This window comes from Chelmon rostratus, chromosome 16 (assembly GCF_017976325.1).
Source record: "Chelmon rostratus isolate fCheRos1 chromosome 16, fCheRos1.pri, whole genome shotgun sequence".
NCBI lineage: Eukaryota > Metazoa > Chordata > Actinopteri > Chaetodontiformes > Chaetodontidae > Chelmon > Chelmon rostratus.
This window is the reverse complement of record NC_055673.1, coordinates 12,236,659-12,252,963: the sequence shown is the minus strand read 5'-3', so window position 1 is coordinate 12,252,963 and position 16,305 is coordinate 12,236,659. Positions and strand designations below refer to the sequence as shown.

Genomic DNA, 16,305 nt, shown 5'->3' with positions numbered 1-16,305 from the left:
GTGAAAACAGTTGCTGCGATTTTTCCACCTTGTTACTGTCAGCTGACTGTCAGCCTTAAGCTGAGCTGATTTTCTCTGAGATAGCAAGGTCTCTGCGTCAAATGCCTGCCGTGACCCTTTGCCCTGCTGACAGCAGCTCTCTGTTCATAAAATCAAATAAATCAAATGTAAATATGACATGGTATACCCACCATGCGATATCAAACATAAGACTGTACTCATGGAATAAACATCAGTGTTTCAAAAATGTCATTGTGAAGAATGTCTTGAATGTGGACTGTATTCATTTTGCTCATCTCATCGAGTCAGCTTTGTTTTTCACGGTCAAAAATTGCTGTGTAATTGTAATATTTCAGAGTCTGTGTATATAATGTTTTTCTTCTTTGCCTCATAATAGTATTCTGTCTTTTAAGGTTACTTATATATATACTTATCTCTTCCCTTTAGCCTTTACTTTGTTGATACAGGCCTGAAACGTTTGTCCTTTGCCTCACACTTACACACTGCTGCACCTCCTTTAAGACGTCCTATTTTACTTTATGCATTCTACGTACTCTATTTTATTTTTCTACTATTATTAGGTGGGTTTTATCTTCCATCTTATGTAATTCATTCTCCTTACTCTATTTTCATCCTTATCCTATCTTATTTTTCTTATCATTATAGAGTGGGTTTTATTCTCAATGACATTTTTTATGTTCAGTCTTTTTTAACGTGAAGCACTTTGAGCTGCATTTCTTGCATGAAATGTGCCATGCAAATAAAGTTTATTATTTTTTATTATGACAGCTCTGGTAGTTTAATTTAAAACAATGCGTCACAATTTTATGACCTGATCATATGTTTTACATGTAAATTCATCATTTGCAAAGACGGGTACACTGCAAAAAAGCTTAAATGGCTACTTTTTTGAATGAGGTTTGGTTATGAAGCCTCTGTCGATATTTGTGATTAAAACTATCAATAAAAAACAAAGTTATTATTCAAATAAATCTTTTTTTTTTTTTTTTTACCCCCCCTGTCTCTCTTTCGCTCTCTCTCTCACACACACACACCTCTGGAATTTGCTATGCTATGGATATATCCAAACGCACTTGAACTAATCATAGCATGGGGCTGCGTCGCTGTGAGCTGTGCAGTCTCACGCCCCAGTCCTGTCAGTGAACTTCCCTTGTAATTCTGTCGCTGTGCACTCTGCTCCTCTCATATTTTTGCATGAGTAGCTTACAAACTGCTCCATTTTTGAACTTCTCTGCCCCCCCCCCCCCCTCTCTCTCTCTCTTTCGCTCTCACTCTCTCTGACGGTGGGGGCAGAGAGCTATTAGCCGTGCGCTGCAAACATCATCGGGAGGGGAGACGCTTTCCACCGTCAGCGCCGGAGCAGAGCAGGGGAGCCCTGGCAACAAGGAGAGACACAAACTCAGCAGCCCGGTACACCCTACAGTAAGTCACACAAAACTGTCCATTCAATACTGGTTTCACTAAGCTGTCACTGCTTTCACCGTGCCACTTTTCTCTCCTGGAGCCGTGAAGAGAAAATGGCTGGAAGAACTGGGCAGGGTGGCGCTGACGCTCTGGTTTACTTCAAAGGCTTGGAAAATGTTTACTTCGCCCTCTGACCCATTTTTAAGTGACCAAGCGGCGCGGGGTCGTGCGGGGTTTGAGCGCGTACACTTGTCATTTCGGGACGTAAACGCAAAGTAGCGTTCAAGTGCGGCGAAAGAGAGCGGAGGTTTGGCCGGATTCTGACCGAGCGAGGAGCGCGTCCGCCGGGGGAGCTGGTGTCGGGCAGGCGCTGCACTTCCAATAACTGCGCCACTCGACCTCGGCTCAAACATTTGCTCCTTGCAGACTGTTTCTTAGCGCTTAACACTGACACACGCCACTAAATAACGTCGCTTAAAGCCGTACGTGTCTTCTTATGAACTCTTTTGTTGCTGACAAGGACTGTCAAAGGCGAGCGTTACATTTTTATCTACGTTTCACCATCGCGGAAGTGTTTTCTCCACACGAAAAGAGACGAAGAACAACTAACCACAGTCCACATAATTTTGTCCAGTGTTTGCGAAGACGTAGTTACACCTATTGTGCATGTTGCGACCGTTTATTGGACATTGTTGCGTATGTATTGTGTTACTACACTGTTTTACATTGCCAGCTGGTTGTAAAGGACATAGGGTTTGTGATTGCTGGACTACCCGTGATGTCATTCATCCGCGCTTGGACCATTATATAACGGGACTGTAGGGAAGCCTGTGATAGCAGGCTATTTTTACTCTGTTTACACCTCGGAGTTGCACTCTGGGTAGGCTATGCGTCCCAAGTGGTAGCCTATGCTGTTCACTCACATTATGAATTGAGTGTGGCATCCAGTTGAGACCAAGTGTATGGACAGATGCATGTGATAAAGATGAAAAGCTGCAACTCCCCACCCACACACACACACAGCTGCACCGATGCTTTAAAGTGTGTGTTCCCCATTTCTGCTCGTGTTTGTGTAATTATTTGCAATTTGAAGTCAGCCAGTTCTACTTGTGGATTTTGTGTCTTCTCATGTTTTGAGGTGTGTCCTGCCTTCCTTTAAGCAATGAATGAACTAGTCAAGCTGAAGAGGGCTGCTACTGTACGAATACCTCATCAAAAGCTATGCTCACACATATGAGAGTATATTATAATAGTAATATATCTGAATGTATTAAGCTCTGAACTCGCTGTTAGGTGGAATAAATTATCTACACAGAGATGTTTAACTGACAGATGTTTACACTTAATAGGATGATTTGACGTTTGGTATCAGCTCCTCACCTTTTCTCACACTGGTGCAGAGAAAAGTTTGAAGGTTAATGTCCATGCAATTAAAAAAAAACTTTTCAAATTTCCTGTGCCTCGTATTTCAGTTCTCAAGTGCTGCTTGTGCCCCAAACACATGTAATTTTGCTAAAATACTGATTTTAAAAAGTTGCCACCTGGCTGCTTCTCCATTGACCAGTAGTACTTGATCATATTTATCAAGCAGGATTTTGGTAAAAATACAAGTACAATATTTGAGACCAAATGAGCATATATTTCAATATTTTTTGGATTATGCTTCTAGAGTAACTTAATAAGGTTTTGCACAGTAACAAACGCCCTTCTTTTAACCCCAGTCTTTATCCACTTCTTTCAAAATTGAGCATCAGCCCAGACAATATTTATGTTATATGTCATGCTTGAAACAAGTGGCTCTTCTCGCTGATTACTGACATATTCTGTCTGGTTTGATATTAAAAGATACTGCAAGTTGCTGTTTGTTTGTTCCTGCTGCTTTGTGACATAATTGTGCATTATAGGGAGCATTTGCAGTGCTTTGATATGCATTGAGCGGTCATATAGTCTGCTGCTCAGTTATAAAATGCCTTGATCAGCTTCGATCAACTCAAGCTTTCATGTTTAGGTTTTGGAAATGTCTGTTTTTGCTGTTGTTACATTGGGTCAGCAGTCAATATCAATGTACCAGAAATGGATACCACTTTTTTATGGGAGAAACTAATGAATTGCCTTGCTTTGGCTCTGTACTGTAAACAGAATATTTTATACTTATGCTTAATTAGATAGTAGACTATAACATGTTCAGCATTTTTTCCTTTTTTTGTGAAGAAGTGTGTGGGTGATGGCTGTGTACGCTGGATGTATTTGTTGTGATAGTTGTGGTGAGTTGTAGTAGTAAGAGAAATCTGTGATCTTATGTGGCGGTCATAGATCTAGCTGAAATTCCCACACTGGCGTTTCGTACAGCCTCCTGAATAGTTAAATAATATAGTATGTTTTGCATGAGCTGATAAAAAATGTAAATATGTGTATGAATAATTTCATTTAGATCATGGCGATGGATGATCTTTCATGTTTAATGGTATACCTGATGTTTAATGTTAGACAGTATAGGCCATTAAAGATATTCATGGCCTATACTGTGTGTTCACAAATGCAGAGAAGGAAAAAATCATGAGATATACCTGCTTTTGCCATTCCTCTTTAGTATACTGTATCTACATGGTCCAAGGTAAGCATAGTGTAGAGAGTGTATTGATTATATACCACAGTGTCAGGACAGCATAACTTCAATAACAACAATGTTGAGTGGTGCAAGTCCAAGGAGTCTTTTTAATTCTGGAGTAGAGTTTGAATGTGACAATTGGTGACTGTTAAGGGTTGCAAGAAATGATGGTCAATATGATGCAACAACAGAAATGTGTCCACTGATAGAGATTTGGCACTAGCCTTTCCACCGCAGGGGCTTTCCCGTAGTGTCTCTTCTGTACATCTGATTCAGGCTATCCAAATCAGGGCTAGATTCTCGTGTGATCTTGCAATCTTGCGTGATCTTAGTAGCGTGATTTGGGCGACACGACTGCTTACCGTGTTCTCATGTGCAACAGTTGGTGGTGGTAATGCACCTCTAAGATGGTTTGCCAACCCCTGCAGAAGAGGAGAATGACATGAAAACATAGAGAAGGAGAGTGAAATTGTAAGAAGGGGGCAGGAGGTGTCGCAACCAACCCAAGATGAGGAAGTTATTTCTTACTACCATGAAATAAAATTACATATACTGTGATAGAAGATTTTGGCCGTATCGCCCACTCCTATGACTGTTGCTTAGTATTTTTATGATAACTTGTCCAATGGAAGCAGAGAGGGAACTGTGAGCAATAGAGATATTGAGATTGTGGTATTTGTAGAGTTATATTTGGGGAGTATTTGAAGAATTTCTGTTTTGTTTCTGTTTTGTTTACCAAGACTTTGGCGCATCTGCTTCTTTGTTTTGTAGAGGCAGCAGGTTGGAGAAAGGAGTGCGGTTGTAACCAAGAGGTTCAATAGAAATTTATAGCGGAGCATCAAGTCTGTAACGGGAGATGGCATGGGGCGGCAGTAGATGATAAAGTGAAGGAGACCCAGTATTCATCCCTGTGGAATGCCATGAGGAGGCCTTTGAGATCTTTGCCTTAATGGAGACAACCTGTTTTTCTGAAGTGAAAAACCGAAGGTGTTCAGCATTGTTGATTTAATGAGACGGCACATTAAAAGCTTGTAGTATTATACATGATGTAGTTGTTGCCCTGCAGGTGCGAGATAAGCTGAGTGGAAAAAGTACATTCCAGGACTAATTTTAGAAAAGACTTTCAGGGTTGGGATGGAACAAAAGTTAAACTCAGTTGTTCCGGATTGGAGTGGACAGCTGAAGCCTGCAAGTCTTAAGAGTGTTGAATACATAGACAAAGGAGAGATGTTAATACAAAGGGTGGAGAGTGAAGACAGACATGCTTGTACACGGTAGGTAAACAGAGGGTCTAGTAGGGATTTAGGTAGCGAGGTAAGGATTAACCAGCTGCTGGGGTATGAGGTAATGCTAAAATGTATTCTAGTTGCTCAGGGAACAGTAGAGGGAGTAGTTGGTCACGAGTGTGGAGTTGAAGGAGTTTCAGATTGGAGCAGAGAAGGTTTGTGTAGGTTCAGTATTCTTAAGTCACAGCTTTGCCTCAGTTATGATGGTGAACTTGTAGGCTTTAACACCAAACTATAGTGCTCCATTGTGCAGATGCCACTCTGAAGCAGGCGTGCTGTTCCACCCACGTATCCACCCTCCCCCCAGAAACACACACACACACACACACACACACACACACACACACACACACACACACACACACACACACACACACACACAGACACACACACACACACACACAGACGTACTTACCACTGCCACCATAGCCTTTGATTCCAGCCGCCACTCACTTTCAAATGGTAATGAGAGGCAATTAGAAGCCAATGTGTCCTAATCACAAGCCATTTAAGTGAGCTTGGCTCATTTGTCAGCCATATGTGCGCACCGACCCACACATTCAAACACACATGAGCACACACAGCTTTGTCTCTGGAATTTGCTGCATATGTGAGGGAAAAGAGGAAAAATTGTATATTAGTGAGCCTGTGTGGTTGAGAGAGGCAGCGAGAAATTTCCAGGTAATGATTGGGCGGAGGTTTCACGGCTGAGTGAATATGTGACAGAGATGGCTCCATGCTCCACCCGGCAGATACAGGAAGAGTGAATGATGGATAGGTGGGGCAAATGGATCGACCAATGGCTGAGACAGGTGTTTGTGGAAATTAGTCGGAACAGCAGCGCTTGCCCTCAACATTTGTTTACAGAATAACTTTGACAGGTTACACACTGCAGGCAGAGGTGTAGTGAAGGGTGAACACACAAGCGTAAAATCCTGAAATAGTGTTTGCCCATATCCCGTGATATCCCGCCGTTCTGGCATGCGTTGTCCTCTGCCAGATCGTGATGTCTTCATGTGATAATAACAAACAGACCCTGCTCCGCACTGAAGTCTGCAATAGCTTTAGGTGGTATTCTGGCAGAGCAATAACGCAACAAGACAGAATAGACATCCAAATGTATGTAAATCATGCTGCAATAAATATAATGTGTATAATAGAGCACAACTTCAATAAGAAGCTTTCAGCTGCCAAAGTTTTCTCCATGTGCCATTCGCCCAGGCTGCAAACTCTCTCTGCTGCAAGCAGTCACAACAAACATAGGCACTTAACGTAATGTAAACATACGCAGCAAAATATTTACCTGCTCTGTCTTCAAAGAAGACCGTACACTGAAAGGAGACAAAGCAATTCACTCAAACAAACAGAACAGAAATTACACGGCAATATTGATTCGATATTGTTCTGTTTCCTTCCTCCCTTCCATTCTTCCTATCTCTCGCTCATGTTTTATACAACTGTCACACACAAAAGCGTTATGTTTGATGCAGGATGCTGAAAGTGATGTCAGCCCCTGTTGAGTTGCACTCACTCCAGACTGCTGTCGCAGGTTAATCCCTGGTCGTCTCCTTTTCCACAAGAAGGTGCAGGAGCTACACAGCAGTAGGAACAGATCGAAGTGGGAGAAAAAGCTGTGTGTGTGTGTGTGTGTGTGTGTGTGTGTGTGTGTGTGTGTGTGTGTGTGTGTGTGTGTGTGTGTGTGTGAGAAAAATGATTTTGAAAAAAAAAAAAAATGAAGAGTGGTGGGCGTGGGTGGGGGCAGATCAAGAGATTGAGCTGTCTGGTTGAACCATGCAGGCAGTGCGCTCAGACCTTTTCAGCTTTTCCTTTCATCCTCCTCTATTCATGAGCGCACTGAGTACACGTGCATGCACACAAGAGAAAGGACGCACTCACACACTGACTGCTGCTTTTAAAGGGGATCAATGAGAGGTTTTTTTATGTATTTTGCGTGAAAGAACATTCCACCGTTTGCGATCGTGTGTGGCTTTCATCGCATCGCGCACAGTCTTGTGTTTCTTAGAGTGCTCTCTGTGTGGGACAGCAATAGCGATTCAGTCGAAGTGCATTGGCAAGCACTTAAATCATCTCAATGCATCTATGAGTGAAAACATGTCTCTGGCAATATAGGGGTCAATGAGAACACTTGTTGAAGTCTCTTTAGCCTTGTTTAAATGTATAAGTCAATCAAAAGATTCATTCTAGCATTCAGAGGGGGTTGTTGTTCTGTTTAGCGCTTTACAGCACTTGTGGATTTTCACTCTGTGTGTCATCATTGGAGTGCACATATAAATTTGCAGCCTTTGTGACCCTGCTTCCTTGCTTACCATCTTTATTTTGAAGCGGCAATCTAATCAATAGCAATCTTCTGAATGGCCAAGGTAATCCCACTGTTCGAATCAGCGGGAGAGCGACAGAGGGAGAGAAATAGAGGGAGAGAGGACTGAAGCCATCCGACAAACTTGTGCTACACCGTCGGGTCGATAAGCCACTGCATGGCTCAATAACCATGTGAAAAAGGGAAGCTGGCTTTGGGACTCAGCTCTGCCGTGTGTTGGCTTTGGCTCTGTAATGGCTGCCACTGTAGCTGACATGATATACAGTTGTCTATATGCCAGGCAAGTTGCTGTGAAAGGCTAACCTTGACTGAACTGCAGGGTGTGCAGTGTCTAAATGACGACATGAGTGGCCTCATGAGCAAAAAACAAGCTTTTAGGCTACAAATTTTAGTTCCTCTGACAATTTGTAGTCATCAAAATCAGTTAAAATCCCCAGAGCTGTTTCATAAACTGTCTCTAGAAAGATAGCTCCTGTGCCTGAGCTATACATCAAATGTAATGCCTCATGTAAGCCATCATGCGATATTTGATTCAGTGTGCTGCTCCTTTGATTTCTCTGCCTTGATTCATATTTGATCAGACTCCAAGCGAAACCTTGGTGAGAGGAAATGGTTTTGAGCATTGGCCTTTTGAGGGCCAAGTTAAATGAGGGAGAGCCTTACTGATAACAGCTCCCTCTTTATAGGACATCCAAATGTGGTTGGAGTTATTTTCTCTATGTATAATGGTCTTATACATCACAGAGCAATGGCTCTAAGCTCTTTCAGCTGTGGCTCGCTCAATGACAAAGCCACAAGACTTTTTTTTCTCTGGGATTTGAATCTGGGTTTGTTGCTTAAATGATTGTCCACTCATCACATCCCAACCCCCCGTTGTCTCGTGTAACCTCAACCCTTTCTTCAGTCTTCTGTTTCTGTCTTCTTGCAGCATTTTACACCTTCTTTTCTTCTCTTCCCTTCTGCTAGCCTAGTCTTCTCTGCCTTATCCTTATCGGAGGCTGTAGAGGATTACAGTGGGGAGTTGACACTGACTGGCAGTCAGACAGCTCCTGCAGACTTCTCTCCCCCATAGAGCTCTAGGCCTGGGACTGGGATAAGCTGACAACCTGGGACACAGCCAGATAGATAGTGATGAAGAAGAGAAATGAAAGAAGAATGCATGGAATTGGGGTCATGTACATATATTGGAGCACAAATGTAATGATTTCTATTACCCAAACATTAGCATTGCATTCACAGGTATTGCAGCAAGGTTTAAATGCAGTTAATTAATTTTTACACTGATTCAAACAGTAAATATATTAACCAGAATATATATTGGTTTCATTTGAATGCTGACCTTGAGCGGAGAATCTTCATCTATAATGGATCACATTTCAGTAATATGCATTCTGTATGAGCATTAATGTCCAAAACCCTCTATAGTTTTAATCCTGTTTCGAAACCTTGGTTTCTACAATGGTGCGACTGTAATTTCACCTTCAGATCAGGTTCTCATGACACAAACTTTCACCTTCAAGTGTAATAAACATAAGCTTTTTGTGGACATGGGGACTGAAGGGGCTAAATCTGTACAAAAAATACACATTTTAGTAGAAAAAAAAACTTCATGTGCCTGTGCCTGTATTTTTATTGGTGCTTCTACCTCAGTTGTTGGGAGAGAAGCCTCCAGCCCCTCAGCTGCAAGGTGGGTGTGTAGGTATCAACAATGACTTAAGTCTGAGCCAGGAGGATATGCATTTAGAGAGAGGAATTCAATAACAGGAAAATGGCCAGTGATAGAAACAATCCCTGGAATACCAAAACCCACCCTTCACCAGTGCTGTTCTTGGCACAAGCTTGCTTTCCATTACTACTGTTTACTCCCCAGGATGCTGATGCCAAGTACAATGCATCCTCAAACATCTAATTTCATTGATGGTTTCGTGATGTGGCATGTGCAGTGAAGTCCTGAATTCCAGTCTGTCTGCGGCCAGTTGTTATCACCGTCTCCCTCTTGCTGACAGTGCATCGGCGTATGAAAACACTGGACCCGGGTCGCCATATGGTAAGGGGCACAAATGGGTGGGCACTGGAGGACAGGTTTTGACAAGCCTGTGCAACCAAACCGCAGGCAATATTTAAAACAGTGTCTGTAAGGCTGAAAGTATTTCCTCTCGGACAGAGCTGCGGTGTGGTTTGAATAGAGCAAGTAGCTAGATTGCTGGCTCTCTCTGTCCGTCTGTCTGTCCCGCTGGCTGGCTGGCTGGTAGTTGTGGCTTGGCCAGTTCATCTTTTTTACTGGATGGCTGGATGGCCGTGGATCAGCCTCATCTGGCTGGACATTTGACTGGATGCTTGGCTGCAGGATAGCTATCTGACAAGCTTTCTGGATACCCGTCTGGCTGACTGACTCGCTGGCTGCCTGACTGACTGGCTGTTATTTCTGGCCCTTCCTTTAGCTATGTAGTAAGCTCATGACATTGGAACAGGGACATTTGGCTATGGCAGTCAGGGAGGTGCGCTAAAACACTGCTGACAGAGATAAGACCGAGTGAGCCAGGATGTTCCCTGCCTACCCATGAGCCGTGTGAGTCCATCCCCAATTACAGTATCAGGACCTCTTTAGAGAGCATCTCTTTCTCTATTTTTCTTTCACCATCCGACACTCAAATCTTTGATAATATTATGTTTCAGTTTCTCCGGTGGCCTGCTGCGACTGCTTGATGAGCACCAAAGCATCCCTGGAAGGTAACAGGAATGTGTACATTGTTGTCTGAGGAGAGGTGACTTAATTGGAGCTATAAATTACACAGACATGTTCTAAGATGGTGGCATTACTCCTGCTTTGAGTGTAGCGACAAAAGCACAGCGCAAGACAAATATGTCAGCATATGAAATTCATTTTTGTACTGCTGTGCATGGTACTGCACTGGCAAAACAGAGAAAAATCCAGTATCTTCCTGTACTTTTAAAAGTTGAAAACAAAAACGTAGTGTGATTTTTCACACGTTTCACTGGCTGCATAGGATCGCTGTTAAGCGGGAACTTGTGTTGAGGAATAGGAACGCTGGCACGCAGCTTGTATTTGTGTTTGAATGTATCCGTGACTGTGTGTTGTGTGTTGAGTCAGTTGTTTTATTTTGTGTGTGCGCGCTTGTATTTCTGCCAGCGTGAATAGAGGGCGAGCGTGTAACAGGGTCAGGTGATGAGCTACGACACGGATAAATGAGGTTAATGTGAGGTTTCGCTGCAGCCTGGGCAGGTCTGCTGTCCTGACACTGTCATCCACTATCAGCTGCGACAGTAGGAGCGGTAACTTGGCTGCAAAATGGCCCAGTGTCGTGCCTGGATGAGCCACATTTGTACACACTCATGCACATGTGCACAGCAGACAGACAAGAAATAAATGTGTCTATGTAGACTCTCACATTTCACATCAATCTCACACACGACTTACATAATATACAGACAGTCAGAGCAGATATTGGCGTGGACACACAGCTCATAAACACACACACTTGGTGCAGCTGTGCTTATGCTAGGGTACACACCCATTGCAGGGGCTTGCCCAGGGAAAATACCTGTGGTAGGTGAATAAAGTTGACCTAATGGGAAATTACTAGGCATCCTCATCAGACCAAAATAATTCTTACATTCCATAACCTTGATAGCTCTTACGGGAAGTTTTAAACTTCAGATCTCAGTAAGCACAGTTTGAGTATCAGGTGGTTTTGGAGTTGTCATCCATTGAACAAGCAGGTCTCTTTTAAACATGTAACAACATGGGAAACTGGAGATCCAATGCCAACAACGTCCAAAACATGTTATATACTGTATGCAATAAACACTCACTGTGTATTATGTGTGATTGATAATCTGCTAGAGAAACCACGCTACATTTGATGTGGTTCTGGATGTTTCACCCTTTTTTATTCAAGCCATAAAGATCCCTTTAAAATATTTTCTCTCATATCGATGTTTTAATACAAATGTTCTCAGTGGAAGGTTGAAGATTTCAGACGTACTTTCCATTTTGTAGCAGTGGGGATATTGAGAAGTGCTGTAAGACCATAATAGTGATTAAGGGCCCGACAAGTAAATTGACTGGACGTAACTTTTACTGCCAGTTGTTGAGGTTGCTTCTGCGCTCGCCACTATTCTCCTCTGATAGCACGTCCCATAAATGTCCCAGCAGTGCAGCTCGAATAAAAAGAAACTGTGAGTTTCCATGCCGCCTTTACTACGCTGTGTGATCGGTAATGTGTTCTGAAAGTGTTAGTGCAATATTTCCCACTGCACTTGAAGAAATCCTGCATCAAGACAGATTCTGAATGGGCTCCTGCTACGCCCGCCTGTCAGATGTGTAGCGCTAACCGCTAACCTCAAAAAAAAAAAAAAGAGCAGCAGAACTCTCCACCTCCTATCAAACCTCTCACCACCAATTAGCCTCAAAACCCAACAACAGATAATGTTTTTGAGTGAAGAGATGCTTTTCTCTCCCTTCCTCTTTCAGGCCATTGCTTTTGTTTTTGAGGCGAGCGCCCCGTCAGCTTGGTTTAATTCTACATAACGTGCCATTAGCTAGAGGTTTGCCCCCACACTACCTCTAGCGTGGCTGCCTGAGATGGATAGCTGAGTGCATTTGCAACCTGACAGGACACGCTACCTAACTGTAGACTACTGCTGAAAGGGTCGGAGGGGGGAGTGCGGAGGTAGCACAACCCTTTTAGGAGGCACTTCATGGATACCATTTACACTTACTTAAGGCAAGAGGTCTGGTGTTTGGGGAGGGAAGAGAGAATTTCTGTGTGCATGTGGGTCAGGGGTGGGGGACATTATGAGTACGAGCATCCAAAATTCATGTTGTTTCGGGGCATCAGACCTGAACAAAATGCACCTGTCATAACTGCCATCACTGATGTCGCACACGCACACCCACTGTATTTGAGAGATCTGAGATAACATGCAAACTACATCATTCAGATACCACACCAGTGACCCCAACAGCTGGTTGTGTGATTGTAGCTTAACTGTCAAGTGCCTGCCCACTCCATTCTTGAATGATCATGATTCAGAAGGGGAAAGAATGTTTGCAATGTGAGTAGTAATGGTTGAGACTGAATCTTTTATCTTAATGTGTTTCAAAAGGCATGCAGTATACTTTTCTGAGACATAAGTTGAACTTAGCAGGTGAATGGAAAGCCTAAGCTGACAATATAATATAACCTTGCTTCAATATTTCTGAGTTCAGCTCTTGGCTGGACCTGATTGGCGGTTCAGTACCACCACAACTGGATGCTATTTAGTGGATTGCCTTGTTTAAGATCTGACATATTTTCTCCTGTGTTCATTCCCCTTGAAAAACTCCAGGTAAGGTAAATTAAGAAGTTGTTGCTTGGTTTGTAAGTACTTTGGCTCCAACACTCGTACCACTTGAGATATTATCTTACCCACTAAACAGGAGAGAGACATGTGCAGCTGATCTATAAGGCTCTCATTTTTGTTGAATAATGATGGTGAGACTTCAAGGCAACTTGCTGCAGCCTCTCTATTCTTGGACATGAGGCAATGCAGGGTCTTTCTGTAGAAAAGAGCAAACCAGGTTTTCTCAGCTACTGACGAAAACCCAGCTGTAACACACACACACACACACACACACACTGCTGGATTTGAGGTTTGGTCAAACCGACCCGAACTCCACGACCTTTGCCTCAGAGCCAGAGTGACCCTCAACCATCTGAGGGATACTGTGATTCACTGTGACACTGAGCATCAGTTAGCATCTGCAAATACCCTCCTGGTGGATTAAGAGCAGCATAAATTCTGGACTGGTTTGAACTCACCACTGCTGATCATTCTGCTTCTGCAATATTCAAGAACCATTCTGTCGACGAGGACCTGTTTTTTTAGGGCCAGGTCCTCCACATGATGATGCATGTTTGCATTAAACATTTTCTACTGTGTGATGGCTGCTATGAATTATATAGCAAGCCATGACTGTGCGATAGAAACTTTAGATGTGTTTTAATATCAGCTAGTTGATACTGTTTTGCAGCTTGAGTACTAGTGTTTACTCCTCGTGTTTATATTTGGTTGGCTGGGCAAGGTCCATGTATTGTTAATGACATAATTGCAGATGTTATGCATACTTAAGAAAAAGGCTTGCAAATATTGCTCTGTGCCAGTTGGCTTACTCATAGAGGGGTGTCAGCATGTGCCTTTAATTAGGCCTAAACGTATTAGAAACATGACAAAGTAAGAGTGTCAGTGTTTGCATTGCATGCTATGTGTGCTTGTTCGTAAAATGCAGGCATTTACAATCATATTAGAATATGTGCATACATGTGCAAGTGTGACTGTGTTTGACTTTGTATCTGCTGACTTGCAACAAGTCTAGACTTTATCAACATGACCCACAGGCTATCTGCATTTCATAAAAGCTCCTCTTGGAAGAGATAATTTGCGGTGTGGCACTTTTTCTGTGTATCTGGTGGCGATGTTGAAACAGAAGCATCCATTTTCAGCCGAATGATCAATCAAACGCTGGACAAATCCGCAAGTTCAAAGATTCACATTGCAAAAGCGTGCTCTCAATCCCCAAATCACAACAGAGAAACTCAAGTCCCCTCAGCCACAAACACCCTGTGATCTGGTTCTCGGAAACCTTGCACAAGGCCGCTAAGAAGTTGCTGGATTTGCAGGTTTCTATTTGAACTGTTTTTGAAGGTTTTTCTCTGTCCTAAGTGTGTTTGCCAAGCGCAACACATGATTAGAGTCCACCAATAGTAATGCTGCTCAGCCCCCTCCGGTTCAGCTTTGGAGGAGAGATTTGTGGGGTTTATATTGTTGTTGTTTACCTCTAATCTTCAAAAACTGAGGCACAGTTTCATAATGCCTCGTAAAAGTAGTAAGCTTGTGTCCTGCACTCCTTTAAATGATTTTTCTGTTTGTAAACCCCACGAGACGTGAAAAGAAAGGTTTTTGACCAGATGTGGCTCAGCTCAGACTGTCTAGTTTTCTCTGAGAATTATCTCCGGCTGTGCACTCACTGAAAGATTCGTAACTCTTTCTTCTCCACTACAACTCGTATCAGTTGCTTTTAACTGAGCAGCTTCTATTAAAGGCTAATGTTTTTTGAGGTAAATTGACATATATGATGAAACAGTGAGCCAGATTTCTCCATTTCCGTTATTTAGCATTTGGCAAAATCATGCAAATGCTAATTTTAACATTTAATGATGTAAATCCTGCAGTATATCTCAGACACCTCTTCTTGTGAATCCATTTAACTGAGAATAACTGAAGTCATTTCAGCCCCGTCTCCAGACCGAGGTGCTGTGAGTCATGGTACATTCCCAGCCTGATTCTCAACATTTGTGGATGACTCAGTGTGAGCTCTCCCTCACTAAAATATGTTTGTGTCCGACCATCTTTTAAGAGATCCGAGGTCCAGTCAAGGTTAAGTTTTGTTCTTTGTTCCAGCGTATCTGGATAAGCAATCATTGATATTTGAAGCTAAATCCCGTTTCCAAACAATATCTCAGGGAGCAACATTTTTGCAGTTGTGCATCCACCGCAAGACAAGCATCATGACCACTGATTTGACTTTAATGAGGCCTTTCAATTCCCCGGGCTATTTTTTTAATCCTTTAAATTGATCCTTTAATTTGTGCTCAGCTGAAAAGCTTTCTGTAAGCTACTTTTGAAATATGCAGTACGGTACGGCGAAGCCAGATTCAATTCACAGCGAACTGCTTTAAATTAAAGGCTGATGTAGCATGTGCAATTCCCAAAGATTTCACAGACCATATTCACATCTTCTAGCAGCGTGGGGGTTTGGTTTGAGCAGTTTGTGGACTCCCGCTCGATATGTGGACTGTGACAGAATGCTCCTATAAAATAATAATGTACACCGTCCTGTCAAGTGCAGAGCACGGGAAAACATTAGCTCAGCAGGTAGATGAATGGAAGCCGAATCACTGATATTTAAGACATCGTTTCATCTCTTGTCTGGCCAGCACCAATAACTGGTTGGCTCTTGTGCTCCCCTCACCCTGGCTGCTCCATCGGGGGAATCACTCAATTATTGAACTAATGCTATGTAGGCTGTGTGAGCGTGTGCATGTAACCGTGCAAACTGACCGGACACAGAGCTTGTTGGATGTGTGTGTGTGTTTGTGTGTGTGTGTGTGTGTTTGAGGTGGGCTGAAAGGAACTGCAGTAATTTCACTAGAGCTAGAGCTGTGTGCCTGCCCCACTTTCAGCCTCTTAATCATGTATAGACACTCGGGGCACTCCTGTGTGTGTTTGTCTGTGTGCGCACATGTGTGTGTACTGTATCCGTGTTAATCCATGAGTGTGAGAGAGGGTTTTGGTGTCAGAAGAGATTGCACTAAGAACTCCCTGTCCGGACTGTGTGTGCGTGTGTGTGTGTGTGTGTGTACTTTCTAATGCCTATGTCTTTCCTTCTACATAGAAAGTGGAAATTGGTCAGTACACTGTCCTCATTTAAACTTTTGGGCTGCAACCAGCTTTGTTGGCAGCGATTCATCGGATTGAACTTTGTTAAGCTGACATTTATTCTCTGAGATTTTCGAGTAAACTGGCAGAATATAAGAGCTAAGTATGATAGTTGTATGAATCATGTGAATGTGAAAGGTCCAGTA

General features: G+C 42.9%; 1 protein-coding gene across 3 annotated transcripts in view; it reads left to right on the top strand.

Annotated features, from left to right (window-relative positions):
• The first annotated feature begins 1,333 nt into the window (after positions 1–1,333).
• Positions 1,334–16,305, top strand: part of atxn1a (ataxin 1a) — an 84,496-nt gene continuing 69,524 nt past the window's right edge. For 2 of the 3 annotated variants that reach the window (XM_041955494.1, XM_041955493.1), the window contains exon 1: positions 1,334–1,443. The gene's annotated coding sequence lies outside the window, so the exon portion shown is untranslated. The remainder of the gene's footprint in view (positions 1,444–16,305) is intronic. The other variant, XM_041955495.1, reaches the window with a different exon arrangement.